Source organism: Ranitomeya variabilis, chromosome 1, assembly GCF_051348905.1.
Source record: "Ranitomeya variabilis isolate aRanVar5 chromosome 1, aRanVar5.hap1, whole genome shotgun sequence".
NCBI classification, from domain to species: domain Eukaryota; kingdom Metazoa; phylum Chordata; class Amphibia; order Anura; family Dendrobatidae; genus Ranitomeya; species Ranitomeya variabilis.
The window spans coordinates 711,283,538-711,291,730 of record NC_135232.1 but is presented as its reverse complement, the minus strand read 5'-3'; positions in this window follow the sequence as shown (position 1 = coordinate 711,291,730).

Below are 8,193 nucleotides of genomic sequence, written 5' to 3'. Positions count from 1 at the left end.
TGTGACACCGATCCAGCGATGCGTTCGCTTGTAACCAGGGTAAACATCGGGTTACTAAGCGCAGGGCCGCGCTTAGTAACCCAATGTTTACCCTGGTTACCATCGTAAATGTAAAAAAAAAAAAAAAACAGTACATACTCACATTCCGGTGTCCGTCAGGTCCCTCGCCGTCTGCTTCCTGCACTGACTGTGAGTGCCGGCCGGAAAGCAGGGCACAGCGGTGACGTCACCGCTGTGCTCTGCTTTTACTTTACGGCCGGCGCTCACAGTCAGTGCGGGAAGCAGACGGCGAGGGACCTGACGGACACTGGAATGTGAGTATGTACTGTTTGGTTTTTTTTACATTTACGATGGTAACCAGGGTAAACATTGGGTTACTAAGCGCGGCCCTGCGCTTAGTAACCCGATGTTTACCCTGGTTACCCAGGGACTTCGGCATCGTTGGTCACTGGAGAGCTGTCTGTGTGACAGCTCCCCAGCGACCACACAACGACTTACCAACGATCACGGCCAGGTCGTATCGCTGGTCCTGATCGTTGGTAAATCGTTTAGTGTAACGGTACCCTTAGTTCCTAGGTGTCCTAATGCACATCATAGCTGGAGTCTTAAAGGCCTCAATGTTTGGATAGGCTCTAGTGAGAGACGGCCAGTGTTTGCTAATAATAGTGAGAATTTTTTTTATTGCCATAATTCGTTTTTCCAGCTGCCAAGCGCACATTTCTCCCAGACTTTGGAAACTCTCGAACACATTTTTTCCAGATTCTGACAAAATTGAAAAATGAGCTAAGTCCCAAGGACACTTTGCTCCAAATGCTCTGGAACTGTTTTCGTACACTCTCAGACATTTCCCTTCCCTGGAAGTCAGACATATATATATTGTTATATATAATTGTCAGAAGTCCACTTCCGTCTGTCTGTCTGTTTGTAATGGAAATTCCGCGTTGCAGCTGGGCGCGACTAATCAGTGACAGGCACAGTCCGGCCACGAATTGGCCCCTCCCTACTCCCCTGCAGTCAGTGCCCCCTCCTTACTCCCCTGCCAGTCAGCGCCCGCCGTCCACATAGTGTTTTAGCAGTCCGTTAAACGGACTGCTGTGTAACGCAGTCCGTTAACGCTGCGATTAACCCTATAAGTGTGAACAACTTTTTACTATTGATGCTGCCTATGCAGCATCAATAGTAAAAACATATAATGTTAAAAATAATAATAAAAAAAAATCATTATATTCTCACCTTTCGGCGTCCGCCAAGAGTGTGCAAAGCAGTCATCAAAGCAAAAGGTGGCTACTTTGAAGAACCTAGAATATAAGACATAATTTCAGTTGTTTCACACTTTTTTGTTAAGTATATAATTCCACATGTGTTAATTCATAGTTTTGATGCCTTCAGTGTGAATGTACAATTTTCATAGTCATGAAAATACAGAAAAATCTTTAAATGAGAAGGTGTATCCAAACTTTTGGTCTGTACTGTATACTATAAAAGACACCGGCATCCGCAGCATGTATACTAAAAAAGGAACTAGCACTACCAGCATGTATACTATAAAAGGTGCCGGCATCAGCAGCATCTACTATATAATTGTCTAAGGGTCACTTCTGTCTGTCACGGATATTCATTGGTCGCGGCCTCTGTCATGGAAATCCAAGTGGCTGATTGGTCGTGGCAAAACGCCCACGACCATTGCCACGGCCAATCAGCGACTGGCACAGTCCGGCGGCAACATGGACGCTCCTTCCTCCCCACAGTCAGTGCCAGCTCCATACTCCCCTCCAGTCAGCGCTCACACAGGGTTAATGCCAGCGTTAATGGACCGCGGTGTAACGCACTCCATTAACGCAGCTATTAACCCTGTGTGACCAACTTTTTACTATTTTGCTGCCTATGCAGCATCAATAGTAAAAAGATCTGTTACAAAAAATAATTAAAAAAAAGTTTATTCTCATCCTCCGACGTGGCGCGGTGTCCTCGGCAGTGCAAGCGGCAGGTTCCGGTGCCAAGGATGCTATCAGGACTAGGGAAGTGGACCCTCTGGGTCACGGCTTCAGAGCCCCCGAGGACGAGTGAACCAGATGATGCCACCCCCTATACAGGGAGAGTTAGGGACAGGCCCAAGGAGGGTGAAGCCGCAACTGCCGGAGCCAAAGGGATGACTAAACATAGAACAAAGAAACAACGGAAGACGGGGGAAAGACGGAGTTACTGAAGAGACTAGAATGGCGGAGGTACTGGACAAATGGAGGCAGCAAAGACAAAGTACTGACCGGTAGGATGGAAGCACACGTAAGATGGAAACAAGGAGACTCTAGATTGGCAGGAACGGCAGGCATGCAGGACTGGGAGGTACAGCAGGAACACAGGATCGGCAGGATACAGCAGGAACACCGGACTGGAAGGCACGGCAGGAACACAGGACTGGCAGGAACACAGGACTGGCAGGAACACAGGGCTGGCAGGAACACAGGACTGGCAGGACATGGCGGGAACACAGGACTAGCAGGAATACAGGGCTGGCAAGGTACGGCAGGAACACAGGACTGGCAGGGACGGCAAACAGACAGTGAGAGTCACAGGTTAGGATGCAAGGAACCTAAGGTGACGCTGGCACAAAGCCAGCAAACGCAATAGACGCAAAGGCGTCTGGGCAGGAGCTGGGAAGAAGTACCCGACGGGCGCTGCCATATTGGAGGCGGAGCCGCCAGGTCACGACCTCCCAGAAGCCCCAGCGACGAGAGGAGCGCGTCTGCGCATGGGCGGACCGCCGAAGGGACGAGCGCCGGAGAAGCTGGAAGACGGAGAGCAGGAGGGAGCATCGGGAGCGCGCCGGACGGACAGGTAAGTATAAGGAAGCGGCGTAACAGTACCCCCTCTCTTTAAAACTGGAAAGGAATTTTTTCAAGATTACAGGAGCATTGATATTCTCCAGAGGTTCCCAAGATCGTTCCTCGGGACCAAAGCCTTTCCAATCAATTAAGAAAAAAGCCTTACACTTAACAAATTTCCTAGCGAGAATATCCTTAACCTCAAAAGAATCTTCAGAAGAAATGGGTAAATGAGAATGCGACGGAGCAGAATGAAAATGATTAAAAATTGCGGGTTTGAGGAGTGACATATGAAAAGAGTTAGGAATACGTAACGAGGTGGGCAACTTCAACTTGAAGGCTACATCATTAATTTGGCTAGAAATTTCAAAGGGACCGTGGACCTAATTTTTGAGAGGGAGTCTTGAGTCTAATGTAGCGAGAGGATAACCAGACCTTGTCACCCGGATGATACGGGGGAGCATCTATACGCCTCTTGTCAGCATGCTCTTTCATTCTGCAACTAGCCCTCTGAAGCGCCTCCTTAGCCTCCTGCCAAATTTTGGAGAATTCCAAAGACAAGGAATCTGCCGCCGGTACACCTGAGGTGGGGTAAACAGGGAGAGGAATGCCGGGATGTTGCCCAAAAACAATAAAAAAAAAGAGCGATTTAGACGAAGATTCACTAGTATGGTTATTATAAGCGAATTCAGCCCAAGGAAGAAGAGACACCCAGTCATCGTGATGAGCATTAGTAAAATGACGAAGAAAAGATGTGAGAATTTGATTCACACGCTCCACTTGTCCGTTGGACTGGGGATGGTATGCAGAAGAAAAATTTAACGATGCCTTCATAAGTCCACAAAGAGCTCTCCAGAAACGAGAGGTGAACTGAACTCCAGGGTCAGACACGACATGCTGAGGGAATCCATGAAGTCGAAACACTTGATGTAGAAAGACCTTTGCTAGTTCAGGAGCTGAAGGCAAACCTGGTAGAGAGATGAAGTGAGCCATCTTGGAAAAATCTATCTACTACCACCAAGATTACTGTGCAGTTAGAAGATTTCGGTAAATCGGTGATGAAATCCATTGCAATATGACTCTAGGGAACCGAGGGCACAGGAAGAGGATGCAATGGTCCAGAAGGAAGCTGTCGAGGATTTTTGTTCCTAGCACATGAAGAACAAGAGGCAACGAAATCCAGGACGTCTTGGCGAAGCGAAGGCCACCAGTAATGGCGAGAAATCAGGGTGAGAGTTTTCTTGCCCCCAACATGTCCAGCGAAGCGGGAAGAATGTCCCCAACGTAAAACTTTCAGTTTGTCACAATTTGACACGCAGGTTTTTCCCGGGGGTGTAGCAACCACCTGTAGCGGAGCCAACGAAACAATCCTAGCAGGATCAAGGATATGCGCTTGTTTTTCCTCCTCATCCAGAGGTTGAAAAGATCTTGACAGAGCGTCAGCTTTAATGTTCTTATTCCCGGGTCGGAAATGTAACTCAAAGTCGAAACGTCCAAAAAACAAAGACCATCTGGCTTGTCGTGGGTTTAGTCTTTGGGCGGTCTGGACATAGAACAGATTCTTGTGATCTGTAAAAATAATGAAAGGATGTACAGCCCCTTCTAGGAGGTACCGCCACTCCTCTAGGGCCAATTTTATGGCCAGTAATTCCTTGTCACCAATGGAATAGTTTCGCTCCGGAGGAGAGAAAGCCTTAGAGAAAAACCCACAGGTGACTAGCCGACCCCTGGAGTAGGACCGCTCCAACTCCAATAGAGGAAGCATCCACTTCAAGAATGAACGGTTTGTTGGAATCTGGTCGATGAAGCACAGGTGCTGAAGCAAACTCTTGCTTCAGAGGTTGGAAAGCAGCTTTGGCCTCTGGAGGCCAGAGATTAGAGTTTGCCCCCTTGCGAACCAGAGCTGAGATTGGTTTGGTCAAAGAAGAGAAATGAGGGATAAACTGTCTATAATAGTTGGCGAAGGAATTGCTGAATAGCCTTTTCTCCCGAAGGACTGGGCCAATTTAGAACGGCCGAAACTTTCTCAGGACCCATCTTCAGACCATCCTCCGAGACAATATAACCCAGGAAGGGTACCGAGGACTGTTCAAAGACACATTTCTCAATCTTTGCAAAGAGATGATTCTGCCTTAAATGTAGTAAGACCCGACGGACATCACGTTGATGAGTGGACAAATCTGGAGAAAAGACGAGGATGTCATCCAAGTTGACTACGACACTGGTATAGAGGCAATCTTGAAAGGTATCGTTGACGAACTCTTGGAACACTGCAGGAGCATTACATAGTCCAAAAGGCATTACCAAATACTCGTAGTGACCGTCCCGAATGTTGAATGTGGTTTTCCACTCGTCCCCCGCACGGATACGAATCAAGTTCTAGGCTCCTCGAAGGTCTAGCTTGGTAAAAATTCGTGCCCCCCTCAGGCGGTTGAAGAGTTCGGAAATAAGAGGCAAAGGGTATTTATTCTTCACAGTGATGTTATTTAACCCTCTGTAGTCAATACAAGGACGAAGGGTACCATCCTTCTTCTCAAAAAAGAAACCTGCCCCAGCTGGAGATGAAGATTTTCGAATAAACCTTTGGCAAGGTTTTCTTGGATATAGTCCGACATAGCTTGAGTTTCTGCAGGCGAGAGCGGATAAATTCTTCCTCTAGGAGGGGTGGTACCAGGTACAAGGTCTACAGGACAGTCGTAGGGTCGATGTGGCGGAAGAGTATCCGCCTCCTTTTTGTCAAAAACATCCTCAAGAGGCATAAACTGAGGGCAACCCGGAAGAGATGGGGGAAGGGACAGGGAACACCAACAAGACGCACCGGCAGTAGACAACGAGTCCGACAAGAATCTCAGGAGTAGCAGGAACACAAGACTGGCAGGACACGGCAGGAACACAGGGCTGGCAAGGTACGGCAGGAACACAGGACTGGCAGGGACGGCAAACAGAGACAGTGAGAGTCACAGGTTAGGATGCAAGGAACGAAGCCTAGGAACCTAAGGTAATGCTGGCACAATGCCAGCGAACGCAATAGACGCAAAGGCGTCTGAGCAGGGCAGGCGCTGGGAAGAAGTACCCGACAGGTGCCGCCATATTGAAGGCGGAGCCGCCAGGTCACGACCTCCCAGAAGCCCCAGCGACGAGAGGAGCGTGTCTGCGCATGCGCGGACCGCCGAAGGGACGAGCGCCTGAGAAGCTGGAAGACGGAGAGCAGGAGGGAGCAGCGGGAGCACGCCGGCCGGACAGGTAAGTATAAGGAAGCGGCGTAACAGATGCTATGCGAGAAGGACCTGCCATGACGTCACGGTCATGTGGCTGCGTGCACCGTACACAGGCGCCAGGACTTCAACGGCACTTCAGAAGGTGAGTATATGTTTTTGGTTTTTTTTAACGTCACTGGGCAATATACTACGTGGCTGAGCAATATACTATATACTACGTGACTGGGCAATATACTACGTGGCTGGGCAATATACTACGTGGCTGGGCAATATACTACGTGGCTGGGCAATATACTACGTGGCCGGGCAATATACTACGTGACTGGGCAATATACTACGTGGGCTGTGCAATATACTACGTGGACATGCATATTCTAGAATACCCGATGCGTTAGAATTGGGCCACCATCTAGTATACTATAAAAAGTACCAGCACCACCGACATTTATACTATAAAAGGCACCGGCACCGCCATCATGTATACTATAAAAGACTTGCTGGCCTGGTGTGTAATTCTAAGTATCCTCTGGCTCCCATTCTGATTATTTGGGTGTGTGGCCTTTAGGGGGCATCAAATGTCCTGAAAAATTTTAGACCACCTATGAATTTGAACTCAGTTGTCCATTCAAAAATTTTTAAGATGGCAACCCATGGCTGCGACCGCTCAGTGGCTGCTGATTGGTTACAGCGTTCATCAAGTGACATGTAAATGTCTGAAACCCGACTTTGCAGGAACTGTATAGATGACATTAGACAACGACATTAGTCTGTTTGTTACCCTAGACCACCAGGAATGGAGATATAAGGACTCTCCACTACCTTACACCAGCCCCTATGAATAATTTTATACAAACATTAACTCCTGAATTGCCCTAACGAGATGTGCATGTTTCCTATCAAGGTAAGATATATTCATCTGTGAACTCTTAATAAATTAATGTACAACTCAAACTTGACCAGCAGGTGGCAGATGTTCATCAAGGAAAGTGAAGAAAAGATGAGCTGCCCAATGACTGGTCCATATAAAAAATATTTAGAATTGAGAGTCCTCAGTGGTTGATACCTTTTAATGGCTAACTGAAAAGATGGTAACAAATTGCAAGCTTTCGAGACTACTCAGGTCACATATTTATGCACAGCACATCACAGAAAAGAAAACACAAAAAAACATAGATAAGACAGGTGACATGAAGCAGAATTACCATGAGTGATAAACAGTTATGTCCATAAATATTGGACCAGTTCTTAGATAAGTAATGTTTTATTGTCCTCTGATTGGGGTCTGGTTCTGTTGTGATGACCCCACATGGTCTGAGGGGCAAATTCCTTAGTTCCGTAGTTGATGTAAATAGACATAAACCCATGCAACAAATTCATTCCTGCACTAAGAGTGTCAAAGATCATCATCAGCTTATATTCCCAAACTCTTCTGTCTCTTTGAGATTTTAAATTACCTTTTAATACAAGTAATTTCATGTCCATAATGTTATGATTGGGGAGACAAAAATGTATTGCCACAGGTAGATCCATTCTTTTTTCTCTTATTGTGTGGCGGTGAGAATTTATTCTCGTTCTAAGCTTTTGCCCTGTCTCTCCCACATACAGACCCCCAGTTGGACATTTAGTACAAATGATTAGGTACACCACATTAGAAGTGACGCAGCTGAAAATACCTGGTATCTTGTAGTCCTGATGTGAACTTGGGATCTTTATCTTGTCCGTGGTCATTGTAAATCGACAGGTTTTAAATTTCTGATTGCAAGGAAAGGTTCCTGCAGCTGTTGGAGAGGACAGGGAGCTTCTGACAATGATACTTCTTAGATTTGGGGGCTGCCTAGAATACTGTAGTGGGGGGTCTGGAAAAATGTATTGTAAGCTGGCATCTTTTTGTAGTAAAGGTTGTAATTTCCGTGCAGCTCCCCTTAGCACCTTCAGATTTGGATTGTAGGTGACCACTAGAGGCACCCGGTTGTTTTCTTTAATGTTTGTGAAAGCACTAGTGAACCAACAACATCACATCCTATGCAAAGACAACAACTTCTGCTACTGGACGGGCTACTCCACTCCCTTTCTTTGGCAGACGCACAGCGGTACACCTTGTTGATGAGGGCCAGAAAGAGCATGTTTCGAGTGGGTGGCAAACGCAGCTTCAA